Here is a 10635-nt window from a genome sequence, read left to right as displayed (position 1 = left end):
AGGGAGCGCAGACAACGCAAGCGCACTAGACAGACAGACCAGAGTTGGTGACCAGATATGTTACTGACCCGGATCTAAGGAAAGATAATAATTGAAAATGTATAAAATATTGTGAATATTGAATATAATATATATGGTATCTAGCTGGGAAATTTATATTTTGATTATCAACATAAAGTGCAATGCGCAAGACATGACCTAATGTATATATGCATAGGTATATCAGAGTGTGAGTGCTAATATATACCAGTGATAGAGTGATGTAGAGTAAAGATATAAATATATAATAAATTAATTAGAATAAATTAAACATAATGTAGAAAAAAGTGAAAAAAATAGAAAGAAATATATATTAAAAATATATGAAAAATGTATATAAAAATAATAAAGCAAATAAATATATATATATATATATATAAATATATTATATATAAGATAAAGTGCAACTTGTAAATCACAGAGGTTAATTGATACCTGAGTATATCACGTATCCATATGCAACAAATCTTTAAAAATAGACATAAATAAGTGATACAACCAATATATATATCTGTGCATAAGAGGCATATTAGTAAAATAATAATAATAAATATAAATGTGAAAGATGTATATATTTAAATCCAAACACTTACATCACATAATAAAATCATGAATGTGCCAGTTGTGGGCATGATTTAAACGACATATAATATTTTATAAAAAGTGTGTAAGAATGAAAATATAAAATATACACAAAATGTAAATAGAGGATGTTCTAATCAAGTGCATGTATAGTGACGTATGTGCGGATGAATATGTGTGCGTATAAATAAAAAAGAAGAAAAAATACAATCAATGAATTAAAAGAATGTGTGTGAGAACAAATCAGTGAAAAGAAAAAGTGAGTGATAATGTGTATTAATGTAAATACATTGACATATAAAAATGGTAAAATAAAAGGCGCCGCCAAGCCCCAGTCATCTCTAATATTCCAATAATCCACAGTTGCAGGTCCGCATCCAGGTTCAGGAGTCAAATGAGGTATTTCATAGCCAGTGAAGAATACGAGAATAAACACCAAGACACACACTAAATAAATAATGAATAAAAACATTGTTTAGAAGACAATAAAAACTACATAAAACTGTTAAAATGGTACAAAGACCAAAAGGGCCATTACAGGAATGGAACAAAGCTTATATTTTCATTGAGGCCCAGGGGGTATACAGTTTTTAGTGTCCAAATCCACCTAGTTTCTAATTTGCCCAGAGATTTGCTAATTTTTCCGCCTCTGATATTATGTGGGATATTATCAATTGCAATAGCTCGCAATAAAGAAGCATTGCAGTTGTGATGCTGTTTAAAATGTCGCGGTATTGTTTTCAATAACGATGCATCACTGGCTTCCTTTGCCGCTTCAATTCCTAATACGTGCTCTCGTATACAGACTTTTAACTGGCGAGTTGTCAGTCCCACATAGATTAGTGGACAGGGGCAGACGACATAATATATCACTGCAGATGTAGTGCAAGTGATAGGATGTTGTATCTGATAGGTCGATAGTCCATCAGAAGTTTGGAAATCTCGGGCACGTCCAATATTAGGACATGCAACACATTTGCCACATGGTTTGCAGCCCTTCGGAGGTTCAAAATTGGACAGAAACGTGTTACTTTCATTGGTGTAGTGACTCTTCACCAGACAGTCACGTAAATTACGTGACCTCCTAAAAGTAATGTTAGGTTTAGGGTCGAGGTATTTAGCGAGGAATAGATCCGTCTGCAAACAATTGCTTTCGTCTCTTTAAAAGATCCATCACATTTAAAAGAGACGAAAGCAATTGTTTGCAGACGGATCTATTCCGTAAGACTACATCGGTAAATTCTCTCTTACTAGCTTCTTCGTCCCACCCACCAGCCATGATCCGATCAATACCAATAGGTCAATTTCTGAGGCTACGCCGCATATGTTCCAATGATGCTGATTTTGAAACACAGGCAGATGATTTAAAGAACCGATTTTTGGAAAGAGGATATAGCTGCCGCTCTATCAAAAGAGCATACAACAGAGCGAAGCATACTTCACGTCATATGGCTCTATATTCAAAAAGGACACCCTCTTTCAACAATCGGGTCATATTTATCACTCGATATCATGGCCAAACGAATCTAATGCGTCATTTCTTGGAAAAATCATGGCCAATTCTCTTATCTGATCCGGTCCTCGCTAAATACCTCGACATCCCATCACTTGCACTACATCTGCAGTGATATATTATGTCACCTGCCCCTGTCCACTAATCTATGTGGGACTGACAACTCGCCAGTTAAAAGTCCGTATACGAGAACACGTATTAGGAATTGAAGCGGCAAAGGAAGCCAGTGATGCATCGTTATTGAAAACAATACCACGACATTTTAAACAGCATCACAACTGCAATGCTTCTTTATAGCGAGCTATTGGAATTGATCATATCCCACATAATATCAGAGGCGGAAAAATTAGCAAATCGCTGGGCAAATTAGAAACTAGGTGGATTTGGACACTAAAAACTGTATACCCCCTGGGCCTCAATGAAAATATAAGCTTTGTTCCATTCCTGTAACGGCCCTTTTGGTCTTTGTACCATTTTAACAGTTTTATGTCGTTTTTATTGTCTTCTAAACAATGTTTTTATTCATTATTTATTTAGTGTGTGTCTTGGTGTTTATTCTCGTATTCTTCACTGGCTATGAAATACCTCATTTGACTCCTGAACCTGGATGCGGACCTGCAACTGTGGATTATTGGAATATTAGAGATGACTGGGACTTGGCGGCGCCTTTTATTTTACCATTTTTATATGTCAATGTATTTACATTAATACACATTATCACTCACTTTTTCTTTTCACTGATTTGTTCTCACACACATTCTTTTAATTCATTGATTGTATTTTTTCTTCTTTTTTATTTATACGCACACATATTCATCCGCACATACGTCACTATACATGCACTTGATTAGAACATCCTCTATTTACATTTTGTGTATATTTTATATTTTCATTCTTACACACTTTTTATACAATATTTTATGTTGTTTAAATCATGCCCACAACTGGCACATTCATGATTTTATTATGTGATGTAAGTGTTTGGATTTAAATATATACATCTTTCACATTTATATTTATTATTATTATTATTATTTTACTAATATGCCTCTTATGCACAGATATATATATTGGTTGCATCACTTATTTATGTCTATTTTTAAAGATTTGTTGCATATGGATACATGATATACTCAGGTATCAATTAACCTCTGTGATTTACAAGTTGCACTTTATCTTATATATAATATATTTATATATATATATATATATATTTATTTGCTTTATTATTTTTATATACATTTTTCATATATTTTTAATATATATTTCTTTCTATTTTTTTCACTTTTTTCTACATTATGTTTAATTTATTCTAATTAATTTATTATATATTTATATCTTTACTCTACATCACTCTATCACTAGTATATATTAGCACTCACACTCTGATATACCTATGCATATATACATTAGGTCATGTCTTGCACATTGCACTTTATGTTGGTAATCAAAAAATAAATTTCCCAGCTAGATACCATATATATTATATTCAATATTCACAATATTTTATACATTTTCAATTATTATTTTTCCTTAGATCCGGGTCAGTAACATATCTGGTCACCAACTCTGGTCTGTCTAGTGCGCTTGCGTTGTCCGCGCTCCCTGTTCCTGCCAGCCCCGCATCTCTATGTGTCCGGAGGCTCGGGTCACATGACCCGATGCAGCCGGTCACATGATGCGGTTGCCCGCAGGTCCTGGTGCCTCCTGACGGCGCATGCGCAATTATGCTAGGCAGACCACAATACAGGACCTTACTGCGCATTGCATGTTGGGTCTGCCCGCCCCCGTTGATCAACGCTGCCAGGTTACTTCCGGTTCCGGGATAGACACGCCGCATACACGGCGATTCCTTTTGCGGCGCCACATTTGATTGGACACACATTCCTTCATATACTTGGTGGTCTCCAAAGACCAATACTCCCTGACAAAGGACACTTCTGTCCGAAACGCGCGTCGGGGTATTCCCGTGATCCCTCCTTCACATTCCACAACCAGGTATGTCAGTTCTCTGCTTAGTACTATGTGCATTTGACGCGCCCCTGGGCCTGCTGTGTCGCGCAGCGTCTCGCGCACGGGGGCTTACCCGGAACCGGATCAGATGAGGGTTGTAGTCTCCGAGTGGCGGGGACCCGGTCCGTGCCCAGGGAGTCAACTCAGTGTGTGGCAGTCTTGATAGATGTTATTTGAGTGTCGACTACGCCACCCGTTGATTTGCAGCTATGGAGCTGCCGCTGCAGGGCAGACCGCTGAGGCCGGTGTAGAATTGTGCAGCGTGATAGTATAACCCCCAACGGGAGGGGTATGGCCTCAGGGCAGCCGACGTGGAAGATGAGGGTAGCAGGAACCACTCAGAGACGGTGCGGTGTAATTCAGGGTCTTTACTGGTAACAACGATAGACCCTCCCGGAGTACTTGCTAGCGAACGGGGCCTGGTCAGTCCTTGAGCAGATGGGATCTCCCCTGGCCAGGCGGAGTTGTAGGCCTCCCAAACTGACTGTACTCTTCTGGCTACCTTGCTAGAAGCGGATATAAGTAGCCCACGTCCCTGAGTGTACCGTGTGGTGCTCACCCGTATGGCCGGTGACTCGGGGCCTTCTAATGGCTTCCGCTCCACGATGGCGGCGCTGGTCCCACGCGTGTGACCGTGCCTTCGGGTTTCTGGGCCTGAGGACCTGAAATCCCCTGCCGGTCGGCTTCTGCTGCTGGGTAAGAGTTAGTCCCCACAGCCTCGGACGCCGGGTCCGGTAAGAAAGCTTCTCAGTCAGGGCGAGCTCTGCAGCTGCCAGCCCCTGACTTGTAGTAGTGTTGCTCCCACTGAGCTTCTGCTGTTTCTTCCTGTGACTGTTTCTTGTCTCTACTCTCCTTGACTGACTAACCCTGCTTCAGCCCCGGGTTTATATAGGGGAAGGTCTTCCCCTCCCAAGACTGGGCAGGAGGTGTGGCATGCACAGGATCCCTGGCCAAGAGACCTCCCCCCTGCTCTCAGACATAACATTGCTTGTTACTGTGGAAACCAGACCCCTGGGGTGCCACACATTCATTGTTTAATTATATACCTTACATAAATAATTTGGCACCTGGTACTTATTTATTTCAGCAGCAGCAATTTCTTTTCTTATATAGTCCCATAGATCATTGTGCGGCAGTGTATACTTCACCCCTAATATAGTTCTACAGACCACTGTGCTGAAGTATATACTATTTTCTTTGGCGCTGACATACTTGTTTATTCCGTCTATCTCATTACGTATTTTTTGTGGGTTTGTAATGTAATATATTTTGTCCATTGCAACTGTTACATCTATTGTGTCATGTTCTTTTTATTAGGTTGCAATTACATTTTTTATATGGTGGGTTCTCATGTGTTTGTAGCACCACTTTGACCATTTTCCAATAAAGGTCTTTTTATATATATTTTGGTTTATGTCTCTTGTATATTGGACTGGACATTCGGTGGTTCTCCTTTCTCCTATCATTCGGTCGTGTTGAGAAGTGTGGCCCAATCCAGCGCTTGTTCATTTTTATAAGAGTCAGCCTGTCAGCATTTTCAGTTGACAGGCGGATGCGCTTATCAGCTATAATTCCACCAGCGGCACTAAAAACCCGCTTGGATAAAACGCTGGCGGCAGGGCAGGCCAGGACCTCCAAGGCATAGAAAGCCAGTTCATTCCACGTATCCAGCTTGGATACCCAATAATTATAAGGCACAGCAGAATCACGGAGGACGTTGGTACGGTCGGCAAGGTACTCCCTCAGCATCTTCCCAAACTTTGCACTCCTTGTGAGAGTACCCCACGCCTCAGGGCCTGTGCAATGGGAGGGTCTGAGAAAACTCTCCCAGAACTTTGACAGTGTTCCGCTGCCTCTGCTGGATTGAAGTTGTGTCTCTCTCGCCTGTACTCCTTGGTTGTCCAACGAAGTTTGCCCTCTGCCGCAAGCGTTTTCAGATGGGAATTTCTTTAATAGTTCCGCAACAAGGGCCTTCTGGTACAGCCCCATTTTTGTAGACCTGTCCACCTCAGGAATAAGAGATAGAAAGTTTTCCTTGTAGCATGGGTCTAGAAGTGTCACCAACTAGTAATGACTGTCACCCAAAATTTTGAGAACGCGAGGGTCATGGGAAAGGCAGCGTAACTTAAACTCAGCCATGCGTGCCAGACTACTAACAGGCAAGACTTCCATGTCCTCACCAAGAGGACGACAGACCATGCTCTACTCCTCCTCCTCCTCTCTGTCCTCTGGCCATCCACGCTGAACAGACGGTATGACAGCTGTGCAGGTAGAACCGTCTATAGTGCATGAAACTAGCTCCTGTCCTTCCTCCTCCTCCTCTTCCTCATTGTCACCCAATCCACATTGGGATGAGATGAGGCTTGGCTGTATGTAATCACCCTGTATGGTTCCTTGCTCCATCTCATCGTGTTCCGCCTGCAATGCATCCTCTTTGGTTGTGAGCAGAGAGTGTTTCAGAAGACAGAGAAGCGGGATGGTGACGCTAATTATGGCGTCATCGATGCTCACCATCTTGGTGGAGTCCTCAAAGTTTTGGAGGATGGTACATATGTCTGACATCCATGTCCACTCCTGAGGTCTTATGTGTGGAGTCTGAACTGAATACCGATGGCCTTGTTGATGCTGGTACTCAACAACTGCCCTCTTCTGCTCACAAATCCTTCCCAACATCTGCAGTGTAGAGTTCCAATGCGTGGGGACATCACACACCAGTCTGTGAGCCGGAAGCTGCAAACGGTGCTGAAGCACGGCAAGGGCGGCGGAAGCTGTAGCTGACTTTCTAAAATGAGCACACAGGCGGCGTACTTTAACAAGCAGATCTGGCAGCTCCGGGTAGGATTTGAGAAACCGCTGAACCACGAGGTTAAGCACATGGGCCAGGCATAGTACGTGTGTGAGCTCGCCTCGCCTCAGAGCCGCCACCAGCTTCCGGCCATTGTCACACACGACCATGCCTGGCTGTAGGCTCAGCGGTGTGAGCCACAGATCTGCCTGCTCTTTCAGAGCTGTCCACAACTCTTCAGCATTGTGCGGTTTGTCACCTAAGCATATTAGCTACAGCACAGCCTGTTGCCGCTTGGCCGAGGCAGTGCTGCAGTGCTTCCAGCTTGTGACTGATGTGGTCATTTCGGAGATGGAGGCTGAAGAGGAGGAGGAGGATGAGGTGCAGGAGCTGTAGGCCGTGGGGGCAACCCTGATTGACCTAGGGCCCGCAATCCTTGGCGTCGGGAGGACGTGTTCCGTCCCAAGGTCCGACTGGGTCCCGGCTTCCACTATGTTAACCCAGCGAGATGTACCGTCCCTGCCCACAAGCACTTGTGCACATGTCCATGGTTAAGTGGACTTTACCGGTAACTGCGTTGTTGAGTGCACGGCTAATGTTTTGGGACACGTGCTTGTGTAATGAGGGGATAGCACTCCGGGAGAAATAGTGGCAACTTGGGACCGAGTACCGAGGGACGGCCGCCGCCATCAGGTTGCAGAATGCTTCCATCTCCACGAGCCTAAAAGGCAACATTTCGAACGCAAGCAGTCGTGAAATGTGAGAATTTAGTAGTGTGGCCTGTGGGGCGTTAGATGCATATTTGCGCTTGCATTCCAAGGACTGGGGTATGGACAACTGAACGCTGCGCTGGGACAAGGACATGGATGTGCTTCCTGATGCTGAAACTTGAGAGTGTGCAACTACAGGTGCAGGGCAGGAGGGGTCTTCACATGCACCATGGTCAGGCGATTGGCTTGCATCACAACAGCGGAGGAAGCAATGGTGCCACGCACAGACACTGTTCCTGGACCCTGGGGTTCGGCCCACAAAGTCGGGTGCTTTGCTGCCATGTGCCTGATCATGCTGGTGATGGTCAGGCTGGTCGTTTTGCCACCCCTGCTGATGCTGGCCTGGCAGGTGGTGCAAATGGCCTTTTTGGGGTTATCGGCAGAGTCTTTAAAAAACAACCAGACTCAGGAAGACCTAACAGTTGTACTGGCAACTTCCTTCGTGTTGGTGTTACGGGGAACGGTTGTCTGCGGCCACCACACTGCTTCTTCCTGCCTGTTGGGGTGCTCTGCCTCCCTCCCCCTGTGTGCTGCTGTCCTCGCTCTGCATGTCCTCCTGCCAAGTTGGGTCAGTTACTATATCATCCACCACCTCGTCTTCCACTTTCGCACCCTGGTCCTCCTCCTGACTTTCTGGCAATTGTGTCTCATCATCGTCCACCTCTTGTGACACTTTCTCACCGTCGCCCTCGTGTGACCGTGGCTGCTCAAATATTTGGGCATCGCTACACGCAATCTCCTCTTACCCCGCTTCAAGTGGACCGGGCAAGAGGCCCGAATCTATAAATGGAAAAGTGAACAGCTCTTCAGAGTGTCCAAGTGTGGGATCAGTTGTCTCTGGGTACTCGGCCTGGTGGGAGGAAGGAGGATCAGGGTGAGGAATATGCGGTCCAGACTCACGGCTACTGAGACTTGACCGTGTGGGAGCCAGGGTGGTGGTGATGGTGGCTAAGTGACTGGAAGCATTATCCGCTATCCAACCAACAACCTTTTGACACAGCTCTGAGTTCAATAGTGGTGTGCTGCGGTCCCCTAGAAATTGGGACAGGAAGGTCAGGCGAGAAGATGTGGGTGTTTGTTGTGGCACAATTTCGGCTTGCCCACGGCCTTCTCCTCTGCTTCTACGTGCACCATTACCATCACGTCCAGTTCCCAGTCCCTTGCCACGTGCTTTGCCGATTTTAAATGGAGGACAGTATCTTCCACACTCACTACAAATGACGGAGTTTGGAGTGAACTTATATGTGATCCGTGTGATGAAGAAACCACAGTTTTAAATACCTGGCCTGTAGGTAAGTAGTTTGAACAGCAAACTGCGGTGAATTGCTTCAATGACACACTAAAGGAAATTTTTAATGGAGGCCAGAAATGGCAGTATTTTCTGACAACGTATATGTGATCCGTTTGACGGAGAAAACACAGTTTTAGATAGCTGGATTTCTAGTACTCTAATATGGAAAGGACCTGGCTGTATTCTGCAGTGCCAACAAGCAAATGGTGCAGAAAAAATTGTGTTCTCTGGATTGCTTTTTAAGCAAATAATGAGGATTAAGATCCAAAGAAAAGTATTCCTGGCCCCTGAGACCTGGGCCGTTGTGTAGAAATATCTAACAGCAGCAGAAGGCAGAATTGGAATGGAGCCTCTTGTGCTATATGCACTGCAGTCTGCTATATACCCTGCCTGCCTATACACCCTGCCTGCCTGATATCTCTGCAGATGGATTAGTCCTCAGAAGGACTGTTTGTTAAGATGGATATGTGTAATGTACGGTTTTTCTCCCTACACTACCTAATACACAATCAAATCTGTCCCTGACACAGCAGCACCTCTCCCTACACTGTCTGATCCGGAGTGACTGTGACGAGCATGGGGGTGCCAGGTCTGATATGGACCTGATGACGCTGTGCGGCCAGCCAATCACTGTAGTGCCCACAACCAACATGGCTACGGCATTACAGTGCATGGCAGGCAATCCCTGCATGTTCATTGGCTCTCTAAAGACTGCCAAACATGCAGGGAGGGGACCCGAGTCCCCGCCCGAGCAACCCGGAAATAATCGCCGAGCATCTCGAGCAGTGAGATGCTCGGGCGAGCACAAAGCAGTTTTGAGCATGCTCACTCATCACTAGTCACGTTAGATAAGGGCAGCTATTAAACACAAATGAAAGGTTGATCAGCGGGTGCTGTCCTGCTCCCCGGACGCAGCGTCCACATCCTACTGAAAGCAAGCAGCGTTCAGCTACTAGAAACCAATTATCAAATGCTGGCAAAATTCTGGATTCTGAAAATCCCATTGGATGCCTACTTCACTAATTACCAAGAGTACAGAGCTGTAGTAATTATTTTCACTTGGAAAACAAGAGATTAAGATATTTGAAAACATTCCGAGAATGTCCGGTGCTGGGAATTAAGGATTCATTAATATGCTCATTAAGTAGAAAATCCCGTAGACGACCTTCACTAGTAGGTGAATACACACTGCACTGTACAACCACAATGAAATCATATTTCTAGTTATTTAAGAAAAAGGACTGTTTTGCAGAAGCCACACAGGTATTAAAAGAATTCTCTGACAACATGATCCTGATGCCGTACCCTTGGGATAGGACATAAATATTGTGTTGGGACGGAAGGGGTGGAATGTGGGTATCCCACCAATCTGCTATTACTAGTCCTGGAGGCAGCCGCATGTAAACACCGAAAGGCACTGCTTGGCACAGCATCATGCAATGTCTAATGGCTGCAATTGGACAATACAAGTGAGTTCCTATTCTCTGGAACAGGAGCTGATCTGCCGCCCCCGCACAGGAGCTGATCTGCCGCCCCCTGATCTGCAGCCCCCGCACAGGAACTGATCTGCCGCCCCCGCACAGGAGCTGATCTGCTGCCCCTGATCTGCCGCCCCTGATCTGCAGCCCCCACGCAGGAGCTG

The sequence above is a fragment of the Phyllobates terribilis genome, unplaced genomic scaffold (assembly GCF_046119375.1).
Source record: "Phyllobates terribilis strain yellow unplaced genomic scaffold, ASM4611937v1 Scaffold_8__6_contigs__length_399053987, whole genome shotgun sequence".
Lineage (NCBI taxonomy): Eukaryota > Metazoa > Chordata > Amphibia > Anura > Dendrobatidae > Phyllobates > Phyllobates terribilis.
The sequence above is the reverse complement of the archived record's forward strand: the minus strand, read 5'-3'. Positions refer to the sequence as shown.